Source organism: Saccostrea cucullata, unplaced genomic scaffold, assembly GCF_032062105.1.
Source record: "Saccostrea cucullata isolate Sc308-1 unplaced genomic scaffold, CSIRO_AGI_Scuc_v1 ctg1136, whole genome shotgun sequence".
Taxonomy (NCBI): domain Eukaryota; kingdom Metazoa; phylum Mollusca; class Bivalvia; order Ostreida; family Ostreidae; genus Saccostrea; species Saccostrea cuccullata.
Window position 1 is genome coordinate 16,003 of NW_026918788.1, and position 18,133 is coordinate 34,135.

The 18,133-nt window shown below is 33.9% G+C and overlaps 1 long non-coding RNA gene across 1 annotated transcript; it reads left to right on the forward strand.

Moving 5' to 3' along the window:
• The first annotated feature begins 624 nt into the window (after window positions 1-624).
• On the forward strand, window positions 625-1,597 carry LOC134271211 (uncharacterized). The gene is made up of 3 exons (XR_009992978.1): window positions 625-871; window positions 1,127-1,200; window positions 1,392-1,597. It is a non-coding gene; the product is annotated as an uncharacterized LOC134271211 (long non-coding RNA).
• The last annotated feature ends 16,536 nt before the right edge of the window (window positions 1,598-18,133 follow it).

Consider the following 18,133-nt stretch of genomic DNA (forward strand, 5'->3'; position numbering starts at 1 on the left):
AAGGATATTTTTCGGCCTAGGCAGTGAAAATGTTTATTTAAAACATTAACTAAAATAATTATTTTCACTACAATTGAAACATTTTAATTATAGTTTTTGTTACATTTTCTGGAAACATTTTCAAAATGTTTCTGAAACATTTATGTAATTGCGGCACAATTTAATTCATTTAGTAACTTTAAGAGTATGTTGTGAGAATTTATCTTAAAACATTAAATTTAACGTGTTTTTTTAAAGACTTCATTTTTCATTGCTGCTGTTATTTTCAAAATGTTCTTAAAACATTCAAATAATGTATGATTGCGATTTTCCTTAAATTTAGTTTATGAAGAAAAAAAGAATATATAGAAAGAATAGTGTTAAAATTAGGAATTGTAGAATTTTTTTAAGTGAAATATTTTTTCCGGTATTTTATAATGATTTCTAGTTTTGGCTTATTGATTAAACAGTCATAATTTATATAAACTCCTTTGATTAAACAAATAAAAAAAATCAATAAATGAAAGGATATGCAAACAAAAATATATATATATAAATAAATGTATAAAAACATAAGCATTAAATAAAACTCTTAAATGTCATTTTTTTTTTTAAAATCTTCTTTATCAAATCTGTGATCCACTCCCAGAATTTTACTCTGAAGCATTAGATAGGGATTGGCACACTGGTCAGTTTCAGTGTCATGATAACCTATTATGCAATTCTCCTGCTGGGCAGCGCGTTACAGAGTATAGTGGTTTGCTGCTTATCTAGGCCAAATTTTGAATTCTGGTAAACAAGATGTGCGCGCTTACTCCGTACCGATTTGAATGAGAAGACTTTGCACCATAAAAACCACAATAATAACCTCGGGATTTATTAACTTTGAATGGTAAGAATTATTCCTTTATCAAAGACTTTAAAAGATCATTTAAAAACCACTTTTATACTACCAGTGCATGATCAATAACTTTGTACAAATGTACAGTATGTAGCAATGACAAAGCGTTAAGGTTATATAAATATTTGATTTGAATATTTCATTATTAAGGCAACACAATTATATCCTTGATACAAGTATTCGTTGTCTTTGTGAAATGTTAATCATCAAACAATATGTTGATTTAAAAATGAAATTTCTTTACAGCATGGTGTTGGTTGCATCATCCGTATTTTCAAGTTCCCACATTCAAAAGACCCGCCTTTGGTGAAGGCAAAGGTGTACGTAAATACTATTACTCTTCAATAATATTGTCAAAGTAATTATTTTTCTGATTTTTTCAATGCAAATGAGGAAAGAACTTAAATTTGATATAATTATTTAAAATATTTTTTGTATATTTTCATTGATCATCTTAAGATACATTAGATGTAGAACGCTGATACAAACACAATTTTCCTTATCTTTACAGGTTGTGCTATTCTTTCCGAGGGGCAGATTCCTTATCAGCCTTTTCAGTGAATGTGATTCTAACTAAGTCTTATAGATCCGCCACTCTGTTCGACCGATACAGTGAACATAGGATTTCTGTGATACTGTTCTTTTAAAATTCAGTGAATGGATTAGACGCCGTTTTCAACCTTTAACAATCCGGTGACTTGAAAGAAAATAAATTAAAACTTGTACCGAGAATGGAATTTTATATGTGATTAACATATCATGCATATTGAATATGGGTTTGTATTAAAGGTTCAAAAAGTAAATATAATTTGTGTTTATTTCTTTTAGAATATAAATATATCATTATTTAATGAGAAAAAGTAAAAATTCAGGAAAAATACTTTTGTAACCTTGACTTTAATGTTTTGAAAACATTTTAAAAAACCAAACAATTTAAACGTGAATAAAACATTTTTGAAAATGTTTTTGTTACATTTAAAAACAATGTTATCATAACATTTGTTGAAATATTTTGTAAAATGTTTTAAAAACATTTAAAAAAACCATACAAAATCACGTGATTAAAACATTGTTGAAAAATGTTTTTGTCACATTTTAAGAAAATGTTCCGGAAACATTTGGTGAAATATTTCACTAAAATGTTTTAAAAACGTTTAAAAAACCATACAAATTCACGTGATTAAAACATTTTTGAAAATGTTCTGACAACATTTTGCTGAAATATTTCACTAAAATGTTTTAAAAACGTTTAAAAAACCATACAAAATCACGTGATTAAAACATTTTTAAAAATGTTTTCGCAACATTTTGAAAATGTTTTAAAAACATTTTTAAAATGTTTTTGTGTTAGCTGGGATATGATGTCCGGATATCAATGCAACTGCATAAGGTCTAGAGCGTCACTTCTATCAATTTTATCAAAAAAAGTTTACACAAAAGTACAGATATAGATTGCCATATCAGAAATATCTGTCAACTAAGGTCTCCCTATGATAACTATATCTTTTCATTCAAATATTCCGTGCTACGTTTTTATATTATCCCTGCAACTTAATTCTAGTCTCTTAGTTGTAAAAGCCATTAAATGCCCTTTGAGGTGGCTTAATGTAACCCGTCGGTAGAGATCAGTAACAGTAGTCTTGGGTTTTTGATATTTTATATGGATAATAAACCAGTCTACATCACCCTATATGCTATACATTAAATAAGTCGTGCTGCTACCTTGACGGTGTGCATGGGTATGGGCGGACAGGTAGTAAAAACAGGTTTTGTTAGTGAATACAACTCACTCTCTCTCGCATACACCCCTTTCTCTCTATCCTACTAGATCACGTGACACTGACAGCGAATGACAACGAAGACAGACAAACAATGAACAAACCACAAATACCGATAGGTGGATCCAACATCCAACACCTGGCTACATATTCCCCCTGCCAGGAGAAAATGGCTCCTGACATTACCTTATTACCTATGAAAGGGTACCAGGGCATGGGTCAAGTGGTCATTAGAAAATATACAAGTTATCGTTCATCAGTAGTAATACTGATGAAGAACAGACTTCATTGTTGTCATTCTATAATACATGTCATACCTGTAATTATATACATAGTAAAAAAATGATTAGAAGTATAACTTCATGAAAAAAAATCTATAACTAAAAACACACTGACACACGGACAAACTAAGCAAGTGTCTTTGACTAATCACATCTCTACTGGCTCTATACTAATGTCTCTAAATAAACACATTTCTGGCTGACATCCTGTACATACTGCCACTCCCCATATCTCTCTGGCGGTTTACTGACTCTAGTTGATCTTCTGGGAGGTGGAGTACTTATACTGGGCGAATTCACTGAAATTGAAGATCTAGAAAAAGACGATGGTATAGTGGATTCATGTAAAGAAGAATGGTTCAATGACTGTCGAAGAGACGAATGGTTCATAGTTGACTGTCGAGGAGAGGATTGAGGACTTTGTCGATGACGACTTTGTGGTATGATGTATACCGGTACTCCACTATCGCTCTCATCTGACGAACTCTGAGATGAATTATCTGAAGGAATGGTGGGTGTTGTCTGATGACTCTGATTCTTTTTGACCTGTTTGGAAACTGGAGACAAAATAACATTAGTAGGAATACAATTAAAAGGCAAAAGAAAATTTCTATATAGGGTACGTATAGAACCTTTCCCGTCCTCACACCTTACAACATAAACTGGGATGTCTTCATTTGGAATACCTAAAATAATGTAAACATATTCATCCCACTTGTCTGCAAGTTTATGTTTTTCTTTGAAACCTACTTTTCTCACTAAAACCCTATCCCCAATTTCTAACTTAAAATTTCTAACTTTCCTATCAAAATTTTCTTTATTTTTATCTGCATTTTTCTTTGATTCTTCTGCGGCAACTTTATAAGAATACTGTAATCTTTCTTGGAGTTTATGAACATACGACTGGTGGTCTTTTGCTCCTATATTCTGATTTCCTGGTTTAATTCCTAAGAAAGCATCTAATGACAGGCGTGGGTGCCATCCAAACATTAAGAAATGTGGCGAATACCCAGTGGCATCATTCTTGACTGAATTGTAGGCGTGCACAAGTGTGGTAACATACGATTTCCAATCGGCTTTCTGGTTTTCTTCTAAAGTACTCAGCAATTTAATAAGTGTTTGGTTGAATCTTTCTACTGCTCCGTTGCCTTCAGGATGGTATGGTGTTGTTCTTGATTTCTTAATGTTCGCTATCTTACAAAATTCTTTAATGACTTTACTTTCGAAATTTCTTCCTTGGTCGCTATGGAGTTGGTCTGGAAAACTGTAATGAACAATAAAATTTTCATACAAAGCTTTGGCTGTTGTTGTCGCTAACTGGTTTTTCAATGGAACTGCGCAGGCGTATCTGGTGAAGTGATCTGTAATAACAAGAATATTTTCAAACCCCCCTTTACATTTCTCTAAGGACAAAAAAATCAATACATAGAATTTCTAGTGGTTTTGTTGAAATAATGGGATGAAGATTTGCTCTTGGTCTGACAGGTGTTTTGCTTCTGATACATCTCTCGCAGTTCTCTACCCTAGTTTTTATATCTTGTTCTAACCCTGGATAATAAAATCTCTGCTTTGCTAACCAAATGGTCTTCTCTATTCCTGGGTGTCCTACTTCTTTGTGGATTCCTATGAAAACTAAATCTTTAAAATGGTCTGGTAAACAAAGTTGAATAATTTTCTCTCCATCTAAAATGGAATTCCTGTATAAAATATCATCAATAATCTGAAGTTTCTTTCTCTCTCTTAAATACTTCTGAACAGTTGTTGTTTCTTTTCTATCCTTCTCTCCCTGCTCTAAAATTTCTATGACTCTGGCTATGGTTTTATCTTCTCTCTGTTCTTTCTTCCAGTCGATGTCTGACATATTTGTTGCTGTAATCTCATCTGATGGAAAATTCTGTGATAATGTTTCTGCAGCTGAAATGTCTAAAGAAACTGAATTACAAATGGCTTTAACTGAATCTGAAAATAAATAAGATTTTCTGGAAAGAGCGTCTGCATCCGAGTTGAATTTTCCGGGACGGTAAGATATACTAAAGTTGTAATTGGCAAGAGCAGAAACCCATCTATGGCTGGTCGCATCTAACTTTGCTTTGGATAGTACATAAGTCAATGGATTGTTGTCGGTAATGACTTCGAATTGGTTCCCATACAAGTAATCGTGGAATTTGTCTGTAATGGCCCACTTCAACGCTAAAAACTCTAACTTATGAGCAGGATAGTTTCGCTCGGCTGGTCTTAACCCTCTGCTTGCATAGGCGATTACCTTATCTACCCCATCTTGTCTCTGGTATAATACTGCACCAAGTCCATCACTGCTGGAATCTGTGTGGATAATAAATGGCTTGGAGTAATCTGCATAAGCTAAAACTGGTGGCTGGGTCAGTAATTCTTTAATTGTCTCGAACGCTGTCTGATGTATAGTTTGCCATTTCCATGCTGGTACTTCATGTTTCTTCTTTACTTTTCTCGTCGTGCTGTGTCCCTGTAATAAAGAATTTAGAGGTTGGACAATTTGGGAATAATTCTTAATAAACCTACGATAATACCCTGAGAATCCTAAAAACTGTCTTAGCTCTTTGATGTTCTGTGGTGTTTTCCATTCTCTAACTGCTGATAACTTTTCTGGGTCTGCAGAAATTCCGTGTTCTCCCACAACATGGCCTAAATAGGTGACTGATGATCTGAAAAATTCGCATTTCGATGGTTTCAGTTTTAAGTTATGTTCTGAAAGTTTTCCAAAGACTGATTCTAATCTACTTATGTGGTCTTCAAATGTTTTCGAAAAAAATCAAAATGTCGTCCAAAAGATAAGGCATTCTTTCAATAACATGTCTCCCATACACTTCTCCATCAGTCGCTGGAATGTGGCAGGTGCGTTGGTAAGACCAAAACTCATACGGTTACATTCGTAAAACCCTAAATTTCCAACAGAGAATGCGGTCTTCGGCTTGTCTTCTTCAGCTACGGCCACTTGCCAGTATCCAGATCGCAAGTCAAGTTTGGAAAAGAATTTGGATCCTGATAAGGTATCTACTACATCATCAAATCTGGGAAGCATATATGCGTCTTTTCTGGTCTTAGAGTTTAGAATCCTGTAGGCTATGCAAAATCTTAAGCTTCCGTCCTTCTTTCGCACAAGTACCACATTCGAGGAAAATGGACTATCTGATTCTCTTATTACCCCTGCTTCCAGCATATCCTTGATGTGTTGGCGTATTTCATCATACATACCAGGTGGAATCTTGCGGTATGGTTGCTTAAATGGTCGATCATCTTCTAAAACAATGCGGTGCTCTACCAAGTCTGTTTTGCCTAGGTCGTTCGCATTCCTGGAAAACACATGACTCCATTTGCATAATATTTCTGAAAAAATCTCATTTTGTTCAGTGGTCAAGTTTTTCTTGTCAATATGTACATCTGGTAAATTTGACAAATTGTGCTCACTATGTACAGTGCTATCAAAAAACTTCTGAGAAACTAAATTGTCCACTATCTTAACTTGACTAAGCTGACACACACCAGACTTCGGTCTTATAGTAATAGGCTTTGCAGTAATATTGCAGATTTTCACTTGAATTCTACTGCTGTTTGCTTTGGTATCTAGTTCAACCACTCTTGGACAAACAATAAAGTTTGACTCATTGTCAAAGCATTCAGTAATATACTGTGCATTCTCATTCTTAACTCCTCTAACCAAACCTTGAACTACATAGGATTGGTATGGCTCTACCACAATGGGCTTTTTACTCATTGAACGCACACAGTAAGATCCTCCCATACTGTTGACTGCTAACTTCCATGCTTGGGGAACATCTTCAACATCTGAAACAAAATCTTTGTAAAATCTTATCACATGTGTTCCCAGTATGACAGGACATTGTGTATTGAACTCATTGTCTGGAACAACTAAAATAGGTACATACAACTCTTGTTCACACAATAAAGGAATGTTAACACAACATTCTATATAGCCATGGTATGGTAACGCAGAACCATCAGCTACAGACACTTCAAGAGAATTAATATCTCGTAACTCAGGTTTGTCAATAAGAGTTTTGTAACCTGACAGTGAAATGGTACTGACCATAGACCCACTGTCAATAAGTGCTAACATTGCCTGATCTTGAATCATGACAACACTTTTGTTACTTTCACCCACTAACTGACAACTTTGTTGGCCATTAGATTCACCAACCTTTGATTGGCCATCAGCAAAGGTGGTTAATCTTTTGACTCATTCTGTCTTGTAAATCCATTACCTGAATTTTTCCGTTGCCCTCTGTTGTTAACATAGTATCTACCATTACCTCTGTAACCTCTACCTGTGCCATAATTTCCTCTGAAATTTGAACCTCCAGCAGAGTGAATTTCAAGTCTCTCTAAAATCTTGTTAAACTTGTCATCCATCTTAGTTTCTATTTCACTCACCTTAGCATCCAGCTTTCTCTCTAGTGCTGACAATCTTTTATCTGTCTCATCTGTAGCAGTGGTAATCACATGGCTGTGAACTTTCTTCTCTCTAGGTACACCTGCACTAACCTCACCTGATTTAGATTCTGTGAACTTACCCCCACTGCTGATGCTGATTTCCTTTTCTACCTGTCTTATCTCCCTAAGTAACTGATCATAGCTTTGAATAGTATCATACTTATGTCTAGTTTGGGACTTAAGTTTTTCACAACGTAAAGAAGTCCAAAATTTGTGACGTAAGAGATCATTCTTAGCATCCTTGCGCAAATGATTATTGTCAATAGCTGTTTGTAAACGTGACTCAATTCTACAACCAAAAGATGTAACATTTTCATTTGGTAACTGAAAAGAATTGAAAAACTCCTGCATTATCATTCCATTTGTTGAGATATCTGAAAATAACGCATCAAGTTTGTCTAGAATCTCACCAGTAGTTGCTTTCTCACCGAGAGGTATCAACATCTTCCTAGCCGTGCCTCAAAGAGATCTACGCATTGCTTGTAGCAAATGACTAGAACCTACCTCTGGATCACTCTGTAAACATCTGATTTCAAATCTCCATTCTGAGTAACTTACATCTCCTTTCTGGGGTGGTTCATCACCTGAGAATGGTGGAATCTTGGGAATTACTTCTGTTGAAATAATCTGAGAATGTCCCATACTATGTCCTACTACCTGATCATCCTTTGTTTGATTCAAACTGAAATTATCTGACAGTTTAGCTCTACCTCTTCCAACAGAATATGTTTTAGGAAATGCTCCAGAAACAGCTTTGGGCGTGCTTATCTTTGGCAGTATATCATACTTACCACTTGCAATCAACTTTTTGATCATAGCTTCTTCTGAACCTAACATCTCACCCCCTTCTGCACCTTCAACCTTATTTTCTTTATCCGACATACTTACTTCCATTCGCAGAAGGCAAAAACAAAACACAGCAAAAATCACGAACAGTTGTACAGCGCCGCGAGTCTGAGTACTCGATAGAATTCTACTCGGTGTCAATGTACATGCAAACATTTACAAACAAATATTCCTCACACACTCACACAAACTGAAAAAAACAAATAAGTGACGTTTGATATGTTCAACAGAAAATTACAATAAATTCTTTCAAAAAGAAATGAAAAGTAATTGTGTAAAATGGAAACTCTGAGATCTCTTTTCTATCTAATTCAAATATAAATAACCTATGTAAACTAAATGGACTGGACTGTCTACGTCAAATATCTAATAAAATAACCCCTGTAAACTAAACGGACAGGACGGTTGGGCAATATAATATGGAGTATAATTCCCTGCTTTTCTCCTGATATAGAACACTATTGAACTTGTTTCTGACTATTACACAAAGATAACCACCAAATTTGATACAACAAACTCAAACTTACCACTCCTGAGATGAACTGAACTTCCTCACATTTCTCTTAAATGGTTGTTAAGGTTCTGATAAATGCAGTGCAATTAGAATGGAACAGAATTTCTAGTAAGAGACTGTGTTGTTACAAACATGCAGGTAACTGTGAGCTATCTCTTAACCTAATGTGCAAATGTATACCCTAGCAAAATATTCCTAATCCTTGAACAAACACAGAAATGAAACATAAATCAAATTGTCACATAAATACTGTACATGCTTACAATGACATCACATGAACAATGTAAACAAAAGACATGGCATGGACAATGTAAACAAATGACATGATATGAACAAAACAATGACAAGACACAATGACAACACAGGAAACACAAATAAACATGTAAATAAATAAATAAACAGTCAAATAAATGCAAAATTTTAATTACCAGTACTTAGAAATAATGTTATTCCAAGTGAATTCAGAATTGTCAATGGAATCCTCGTGTTCACAGATAGTGAGATACACTTCCGGAATAAGGGATCTGGATAGTTCGTACGCAATTGAGTTCGGTTTGATTCGAACAAGCTCGAGCTAATGTCGTGACGTGACGTCATGTAACGAAGAAAGTCGATGATCACTCGGCATAAGTCGGGTGGTCGAGTCAAACAATGGTGGTGCGAAGCGCATGCGCAATATACAAGACCGGGCCCCGAATGAATGAAATGGCGGATCCTAGAATTTAACTGAATCACACAGCTGATAAGGCAGGATCACAAAGATTAAGATACAATTTCACAATACACAAAATCACAAGATGATTTGTAATTTTCAGTTCACTGCAGTGAAGATCAATCTTTTCATTGTGAAGTAGAGATAAAGTATAGATGATATAGGGTATTCAGCACTCGATCGTATGTTGATTTACGATGTCAAAATGTAGACTGGCTCCAAAATAATATTATAATCGTGGGCGCCATTGTAACCCGTCGGTAGAGATCAGAACAGTAGTCTTGGGTTTTTGATATTTTATATGGATAATAAACCAGTCTACATCACCCTATATGCTATACATTAAATAAGTCGTGCTGTTACCTTGACGGTGTGCATGGGTATGGGCGGACAGGTAGTAAAAACAGGTTTTGTTAGTGAATACAACTCACTCTCTCTCTCATACACCCCTTTCTCTCTACCCTACTAGATCACGTGACACTGACAGCGAATGACAACGAAGACAGTCAAACAATGAACAAACCACAAATACCGATAGGTGGATCCAACATCCAACACCTGGCTACATTAATATATCTGGTTAATGGATTTAATTGTGTCCATGGCACCTGATCCCACCTCTGATGTTTCGGAGGTCCGTGTTTGCTCTGCTCTTGTTTTGTATATTTGTTTAATGGACGTTGAGATTGAATACTGTTCGTTATTTCCATATCCTTATGGATTAATCAACCCAACAAAAGTAATCTTGTTTAACTAAGTTAAAAAAAGCTGACAATTTAGGCCAATTACATTTATTATATTGTGTTCTCCCAAAGTCCTGGATACAAATAAATGAAAGTTGAGATATTGTTGATATTGCAGTTTTTTTCATTTTGATTTATTTATAAGTTACCTGCATTTACACTTGTACAAAACCATTTAAGTCTCTGTAATATTAAAGACACAGGCCATCAATCCGCTAACTCCGCTCACACACACGAAAAAGATGAAAGATACTCCTTCTTTTGTCCCCAATTCGATAAAATGTAAGAGGCATGTTTAAAAAGACAACTTGACTTACTTTCTTTATTCCTGTTCGCTCCTTGGGCAGCATCTCTTCTCATCACGTCATCGGACTATATGTTTTGGACTATACTTTTTAATTGGGTACAGGTAAAACCTGCCTGCTTTGCTTCCATTTCCTTAAGACAAAACCCTGCTGCAGATTCAATGAAATCTAAAAATGCTTTCTTCAAACCCAGTTTCAAGAATAGTTTATTTTTCAAAATTGCATGCAGAAGGTGAGAGAACTATATTACATTGTATTTTGAAAATTGATAAATAGATAAATTGCTTAAAGAAAATTAAAGAGATACTAGTACATGGGGAAATACCTATTTTTCATTTCATTTCTTGTTTGCATTTCTTTTAAATTTGAATAATCTCTTCAGAGTTTCCTGATATGGAGTTTAAAAAATGACGTGGTTATGCATCATCCGTTTTTGAAAATTTAAACATTTTCAGCTTCTTCTCTGAAACCACTTATTCATTTTCAACCAAATTTGGCAAATAGAATCTATGGGTGAAGGGAACAAAAATTATTTAATTTGTGGTCATTGTCTCTGCCCTGGGGTGTGGCCAAAACCACTAGAATTAATGCAATCCTTTAAAAAGTTTTTTACTCCTGGACGAAAAGCAGTCAAACTGTTGGCATGATTATTATTAGCATCGAGTCCTTTACCAAAGTTGTGAAATTAATGGCCCCAGGGTCTGGAGTCAGGTTGGAGCTCTGTTGAATATCCAGTAAAAATGTATTATTTATTTAAAAAAAAAACACATCTGCTTCCGAGTATTAAACCAATGAACCATGTAAAGCTTATGTTGAAGGAGGGTGCCTGTTCGAAAATTTGTGAATCGCATGGACCCTAAGTCAGGGATTTTTATGTTAGGGTGGGGCTCTCATGATTGTATAGTGAAATAAATAATTCTTCTCTGCCTGCACCTGGGTATTAAACCAATGAAATGTATACATTGTAATAATGAGAAAGATGCTTCTTTAACATTTGTGAATTTCAAGGCACCTTGATCAGGGGTTCTGGTGATAGGGCAAGCTTTAATGATCTCCTTAGCTCTGGGTATAATGTTTATTGAAATGATCTGAGTACATATTTATGATGAAGAAAGGTGCATCTGGTGCCAGGATCAGCAGTTCTATGCGGTAGCGTGTACAACTGGTTAAAAAGTGTAAATGCATTTTCTTTTTGTTCCTCTTATCTACCTCCAGGTATTAATTAAGTAACTTAAGGAAAGGATTGCAAGGGTCCGTGAAAAAATTATGCCCAATGAATTTTTCTCATTTTTACATATAATGTTTCTAATGTCAATGATACCATTATATCAAAGTATCAAGCATGGTCATCAGGCTTATAAGAAAGTTATGGTTTCCATGGTAACCACCATTTTTCAATCTTTTGATATTTTTGAGGTGAATGTTTTATAATGCCATACAAGCAACAAAAGTGAAGCAAATTAAATATTTTCCAGCAGATATTCAATAATATGCTTCATATTTATTGAAAATATAAATTGTTTTGGAAACTATTTATAAATGAAGTAATGACGTTGTTTTTTGGGGAAGTATTCATTGTAAATTTGCAGCAATATTTTCACCTCAAAAGCAGTTTTTAACGTCTAGACAAAAAATTATCCAATGAATTTTCCCAAAACTAATATATACTGTACTAGTCATTATAAGTGACTTATGGTTAAAATATGAAGTAAGGTAATCAGATTAATTTTGAAACTACACGCATTGTAGTACCCCCCCCCCTTTTAGAATATTAAGAGATTTTCATATGATGGTTTGTTGTTGGACCTTAAATATGCATAATCCGCTTAAAGACAAAAAAGGTCATAAGTATAGATAAATAAATATTATTTGTTTTTTCTTCTCTGAAAATCTGGCAGCTGATGCCCATTTTATATGTGAAGCACAATGACTTACTTATCACCGACAGTGGTCACGTAAATAGACTTTTTTAAAACTCAGTTTGTCATCTCCGGGACATTCATTTTGTTACTATATCAGTATAAATAAATAATACATTATAAAAAAGTGCACAGTCCTCAAAGGCCTTATACTTTATGCTTTAGAACACTCAGCGATGTTTCTTCTTAGTGGCCTGTAATGGGAGGGGGGGGGGGTTCAGACATTTGAACACATTGAATGATAAGAAGTTATTTTGTAAAACTTGTAACTGCATTAATTTTTTTTTTATAATAAATGTATTCATCCATAAATCCATAAATACCGGTATTAATTGGCCAAATTACATTAATTCTAAATATTCACATTTATTTACAAATAGATCTCCTTCCGATTCTTTTCAAGTAAGTACTACTTCATTTTCTCCTGTACATGGATGATTGCTATCTCCATTGTGACGTCATAATGACGCAATTGACGTCAAAACTATAGATCTACTAGGCTTAGTTTGATTCAAAAATAATAACTTTCCGTCGCTTTATGATAAATGCTGGAGGAAAATATCTATGTTCATGTGATTAAAAAAAAAGCATTTTTCAAATGTATTCCAATAAGCATGATGACTTCACATTTCTTTTATTTATTCATGTACGAATCTTCCCGGCTGGTATTCTTTCAGAAGAAAAGTGTTGCTTTTCAATGCTACGCATATTTTAACATTTTATAACAATCGTTTAGAAAATATGTGCGACGATGATTGCATGCATGTTTACACGGTTGATGTCGCTGCGGAAAATGCTAACAATCTTATAGTAGAAAACAAAATCCTCTGCGATATTTTTTTTTAAAGCTATGTCTTCTAGGCATAAGTGGTCTTCGCCGGCGTAACACGTTTATCTAAATCGCCTTCGTTCATCAATATTTATACATGTATATATTAAACAACGCCCTCTAATTCTTTTATTGGAAATTATCTATACATGTATAGATGTAGATCCTATGATAAACAACAGTCATTTAAAATTCTAATTTTAAAATGAAGATATAAACCTCAAGATATAAATCAAATTTATTTTTAATGAAAGAGGTCTCAATGTTCAGAGATATACAATACTGAGATAGACGTGTCAAATCGTAAAACATGCACGTAGATAAAAAAAAAAGATCAACTCTCACAAACACGCTCAGTGCAACGTAACAATCTTTAATATCTTATTCTTTCTCTACTTTAGAAAAATAAAACTCCTTTTGTCATGAGCGCAAACATATGACGCTCCTTATTCCGGAAAAAGTTACAGAAAACATTTTCTTTTTATTCACCAAATGACGTGATCATGTGACGCCTTGCAATCGCGTCCTTAAGTGAGCATGATAAGTGTATAGTTACATATGATAGAAAATGGCCCCTCTTCAGAAATTATTAAATTCATGGCCTTTGGTTTTAACACGAAGTAAATTCAATAGTTGGAATGTTTTGCATAATTCCCAGGTTACCATTTAGGCCAATTGGTCTCTTGTATTTTCAGTTAAAGATTGAAAATCAAAAGGCATTACTATGATAATTGTACTACAACCTGTATTATCTCTGCTTACAGTAGGAGAAAAATTTGTAAGTTGTAAGAGCGTGTTTCTGTTCCTTCTGTATTAGACAATAAAATGAATTCAAATCAACTGAAATATATGCTGTTTTTTTTTAAATTTCATTTTATCATTTATCGCTTTGTATGCCAAACTTCTAGGATACTTTCGAATTAGTTTGTTTAATTATATAATTAAATGTATGATTTGTATTTAAAATGACAACTTCCTCGACTGCTGATCATAAATGTACGGTTGATGAAGCTGTAGTTGTTCGAAGCGTATCAATACCAAACATTATGCTCACTTTTATTTCTGCATATTTATGTGCCGTTTTTATTGCTTGCTTCCCCCTCTCTTGTTTTTGTTTTCAGATTTTGTTGTTTAACAAAAAAAGACATTTTCAAGAAAAGCACTCTTTTTTATGAAGTATGTTTGTTTTTAAAATGATATACACATACTGTTTCATAGAATAAATTGAGTTCAATGAATATGCAAGAAAAAACAAGAAAAAATGAATTACACTTTACTGCTAAAAGAAGCACAGTACATTAGGTGGCAGGGGGCAGTTTTTTTATGTTAAACCTGTGCTGAGGGGGCAAATATATACATGTAATCCATAGAAACATTTATATGGTAACAGTTTTGCAGGGGCTAATTAATTACACTACATATGCCCATGACTCACAAATAACATATAATCTCCCTATTAGAGTGCACATGTACCAATTTATATGGGGTCATCCTTCCCTCTGAGATATACACTTTCTTCTAAGGCCTACGGCTTTTCAGCTGAATTTCCTCTGTAACTGACCACGTGTGTTTATTTCAAATTTACAGCTCTGTATATGCTTAATGTCATATTAATACCTTAATGTTGCATAGCATTTTCCAGGACACTTCTTCTTGAGTCTTTGATGCATGTTATTTGTGAGTACATTTCATCAAGACAGGTAATTCATTTTGATTTTTTAATTTGTAGCTGCATTTTAAATAGATCAAAGTTACCATTTAACACTGTTTTGATTAGAAAAAGTAAAAAGTTTTTTTTTTTGGATTTTAGGTCATTTTTGAAGTAACACAAAGAAAATGGGGTTAAAGTAGTTGACGGACAATTGGTGGGGTCACTTATTTGCCTCAAATTTCTTTTTATTTCTCATAGAAATAAGACAGAATTTGTATATCTTTACTCAGAATTAATTGTTTGCACTTTCAAAATATGGAAACTTATTTTGATTGAAAAGCAAAATAGAAAGTTAAAGGTTGCAGGGAATAAAGCAGCGTGTGTGCGGAAAAAAATGCTATGCAACATTAAGGTATTAATATGACATTAAGCATATACAGAGCTGTAAATTTGAAATAAACACACGTGGTCAGTTACAGAGGAAATTCAGCTGAAAAGCCGTAGGCCTTAAAAGAAAGTGTATATCTCAGAGGGAAGGATGACCCCATATAAATTGGTACATGTGCACTCTAATAGGGAGATTATATGTTATTTGTGAGTCATGGGTATATGTAGTGTAATTAATTAGCCCCTGCAAAACTGTTACCATATAAATGTTTCTAAGGATTGCATGTATATATTTGCCCCCTCAGCACAGGTTTAACATAAAAAAACTGCCCCCTGCCACCTAATGTACTGTGCTTCTTTTAGCAGTAAAGTGTAATTCATTTTTTCTTGTTTTTTCTTGCATATTTATTGAACTCAATTTATTCTATGAAACAGTATGTGTATATCATTTTAAAAACAAACATACACCATAAAAAAGAGTGCTTTTCTTGAAAATGTCTTTTTTTGTTAAACAACAAAATCTGAAAACAAAAACAAGAGAGGGGGAAGCAAGCAATAAAAACGGCACATAAATATGCAGAAATAAAAGTGAGCATAATGTTTGGTATTGATACGCTTCGAACAACTACAGCTTCATCAACCGTACATTTATGATCAGCAGTCGAGGAAGTTGTCATTTTAAATACAAATCATACATTTAATTATATAATTAAACAAACTAATTCGAAAGTATCCTAGAAGTTTGGCATACAAAGCGATAAATGATAAAATGAAATTTAAAAAAAAACAGCATATATTTCAGTTGATTTGAATTCATTTTATTGTCTAATACAGAAGGAACAGAAACACGCTCTTACAACTTACAAATTTTTCTCCTACTGTAAGCAGAGATAATACAGGTTGTAGTACAATTATCATAGTAATGCCTTTTGATTTTCAATCTTTAACTGAAAATACAAGAGACCAATTGGCCTAAATGGTAACCTGGGAATTATGCAAAACATTCCAACTATTGAATTTACTTCGTGTTAAAACCAAAGGCCATGAATTTAATAATTTCTGAAGAGGGGCCATTTTCTATCATATGTAACTATACACTTATCATGCTCACTTAAGTTACTTAATTAATACCTGGAGGTAGATAAGAGGAACAAAAAGAAAATGCATTTACACTTTTTAACCAGTTGTACACGCTACCGCATAGAACTGCTGATCCTGGCACCAGATGCACCTTTCTTCATCATAAATATGTACTCAGATCATTTCAATAAACATTATACCCAGAGCTAAGGAGATCATTAAAGCTCGCCCTATCACCAGAACCCCTGATCAAGGTGCCTTTAAATTCACAAATGTTAAAGAAGCATCTTTCTCATTATTACAATGTATACATTTCATTGGTTTAATACCCAGGTGCAGGCAGAGAAGAATTATTTATTTCACTATACAATCATGAGAGCCCCACCCTAACATAAAAATCCCTGACTTAGGGTCCATGCGATTCACAAATTTTCGAACAGGCACCCTCCTTCAACATAAGCTTTACATGGTTCATTGGTTTAATACTCGGAAGCAGATGTGTTTTTTTTTAAAAAGAAATAATACATTTTTACTGGATATTCAACAGAGCTCCAACCTGACTCCAGACCCTGGGGCCATTAATTTCACAACTTTGGTAAAGGACTCGATGCTAATAATAATCATGCCAACAGTTTGACTGCTTTTTGTCCAGGAGTAAAAAACTTTTTAAAGGATTGCATTAATTCTAGTGGTTTTGGCCACACCCCAGGGCAGAGACAATGACCACAAAATAAATAATTTTTGTTTCCTTCATCCATAGATTCTATTTGCCAAAATTTGGTTGAAAATGAATAAGTGGTTTCAGAGAAGAAGCTGAAAATGTTTAAATTTTCAAAAACGGATGATGCATAACCACGTCATTTTTAAAACTCCATATCAGGAAACTCTGAAGAGATTATCCAAATTTAAAAGAAATGCAAACAAGAAATGAAATGAAAAATAGGTATTTCCCCATGTACTAATATCTGTTTAATTTTCTTTAAGCAATTTATCTATTTATCAATTTTCAAAATACAATGTAATATAGTTCTCTCACCTTCTGCATGCAATTTTGAAAAATAAACTATTCTTGAAACTGGGTTTGAAGAAAGCATTTTTAGATTTCATTGAATCTGCAGCAGGGTTTTGTCTTAAGGAAATGGAAGCAAAGCAGGCAGGTTTTACCTGTACCCAATTAAAAAGTATAGTCCAAAACATATAGTCCGATGACGTGATGAGAAGAGATGCTGCCCAAGGAGCGAACAGGAATAAAGAAAGTAAGTCAAGTTGTCTTTTTAAACATGCCTCTTACATTTTATCGAATTGGGGACAAAAGAAGGAGTATCTTTCATCTTTTTCGTGTGTGTGAGCGGAGTTAGCGGATTGATGGCCTGTGTCTTTAATATTACAGAGACTTAAATGGTTTTGTGCAAGTGTAAATGCAGGTAACTTATAAATAAATCAGAATGAAAAAAACTGCAATATCAACAATATCTCAACTTTCATTTATTTGAATCCAGGACTTTGGGAGAACACAATATAATAAATGTAATTGGCCTAAATTGTAACAAAAGGTCAGCTTTTTTTAACTTAGTTAAGCAAGATTACTTTTGTTGGGTTGATTAATCCATGTGACACAATAAGGATATGGAAATAACGAACAATATTCAATCTCAACGTCCATTAAACAAATATACAAAATAAGAGCAGAGCAAACACGGACCTCCGAAACATCAGAGGT